Source organism: Pezoporus wallicus, unplaced genomic scaffold, assembly GCF_028554395.1.
Source record: "Pezoporus wallicus isolate ANWC-B61680 ecotype Strahan unplaced genomic scaffold, APGP_CSIRO_Pwel_v1 contig_3488, whole genome shotgun sequence".
In the NCBI taxonomy this organism is placed as follows: domain Eukaryota; kingdom Metazoa; phylum Chordata; class Aves; order Psittaciformes; family Psittacidae; genus Pezoporus; species Pezoporus wallicus.
This window is the reverse complement of record NW_026635397.1, coordinates 1,700,767-1,702,808: the sequence shown is the minus strand read 5'-3', so window position 1 is coordinate 1,702,808 and position 2,042 is coordinate 1,700,767.

Below are 2,042 nucleotides of genomic sequence, written 5' to 3'. Positions count from 1 at the left end.
ACCACGACAGTTGGAAGGGACCTTAAAAATCATCCAGTTCCAAACCCCTGCCATGGGCAGGGACACCCTCCAGTGTCAGTTCACAGTTGTCTTACAAAAGATCAGTTCACAGTTGATGTAGAGAAGATTACCAAGAGCTGCAAAGATAACAGCTCATGTGAGTATTAGGTTTAAAAGAACAGTCCTGTGTCTAGAAGGGCATATTTCTCTTAAAGAAGATACCCCAGAAATCCCACCAGGGATTATCATCTGGCAAGACTGAAAATCAGAAATCAAGCCTGAGCTCTATCCATGCCTAGTTTCTTGGGACAGGCTTAGCTTGTGGCACTCTTCTCTCCCATTTTGCCACACCATGGACCTCCAAGTCAACTGGACGTGAGGTTCAGTTCAGCCTCCAGCTAATAGGAAATAGAACTCACATTGTCCTTTGCATCCCTGCTCCTAACTTCCACCCCAAACACACATGGTCACTGCAGGAGCTGGTGAATGTAATATAAGATCATCTGGCCCTATGACATGTGACAGTGTTTGTATGAGTGGCTCTGGGTTTGTTTGTTGGGTTTGTTATTTCTCTTCTGCATGAGTTCATGAGGTCTGGGAGCCTTTATTGGTGGCTGGATGATGGGGAAGGAGCTGTGGGCAGGCAGGTTTAATTGTCTTTCTCAAAGCAAAGGATTGCTGGAATCTGGTACTTAACGGCTCTGAATCACTACAAAACTTTCTGGTACACACGCCGCTGGGCTGGGGGAGCATTATTCCCTGGAGTGATGCAGTTCCCAGGACAACCTAGTACTCGACAGAACTGCACCCAAGATGTATCCCACTTGGTGGTTTTCCAGCTAAAACAGTCCTTTTTGGGAGTATTGGCACTGCTGAGCACTTGCATTTTTCACATTTTTATCACATAGGAGGCCACATCGTCCCCATTTTATGTAGCCTCCTTAACCTCTGAGAGATGAAAGTATTCAGATCTGGGTGGTGCAAACCCCAGCACTGCAGTTCCTGGCCTGTTTGGCCCAACAGGTCTTGGAACAAGGTCTCGTTGTGATGTTAATTAGTATTTATTGATGCTGTTCGGATGCAGTGGGGCAAACACGGGCTCTCAGATATGCTTACATAAGGGGCAGCAAAGCCAATGCCTGGCTTCTGCCAATAAACTAATTGTTTTTGCTGGGGCAGCATCTCTGCTGGAAAAGGAATGAGAAATCAATTTCTGGCTTCCAGCAAAGGTCATGCATTCCTGATATTTAAACTCACCATTGCATCTGTGATCATCACCTTTTCTGCACAAAATTAATCCAAGTTTGGGTTCCAAATCCTTTCCTGGCTCTGTTCATAGAGTTTAATCTTTGTTTTAAGTGAGTTACTGGGGTGGTTAATTGCCTACACCCATGGGCAAGCGCAGTGTCTGAGCAGCAGTGAGGCTATTCACACCAACTATTCCTCTTTGGTCCTGCTGTCTTGCTCCCTGTTTAGATACCTTTTAGGGGGAAGAAAGTGTGGTTGGTGTTAGTATTTGCTCTGATGAAGGTAAGATACAGGTTTCCTTCAGTATCCAAGGTCTGGGAAGTTCCTGCTTAGACGCAGAGGGAGTGTTTTACTGAGCAAGAAAGCAGCTTTAGTAGTTGGATTATTGCAATGTACATGCTTTAGGTGTGTGATGTCCTTTAGTATTTTTCTTAAAATCCTGACAAACCCTCTTTTCGTGCTCACTGTAAATGAGAGAAGCTCTGTGTCCTAATTAAGTGGACACAAGCAAAGCTCAGCTTCCCAAATTGCTGTAAAAGCAAATGCCAGTCTCTGTTGTGGTTGTACTGGTGGGGATGGGGGGAGCAGGAGGCTTTTGCTGATGGGGACAGAACTTGGTTTAATGAGATCAGACACAGAAGAAAGAGCTGGGGAGTAAGCAGGGGAGCAGAGGGTCGCGGTGGGCCAGGCCCCCTGTTAGGGAGCCGGTTGATGGAACCGTTCGGTGCCCCTGTTGGTGCAGGCACAGCTCCTCCCAGGGATGCTCACCCCCCTCCCAAACCCCGTGGCCTGCC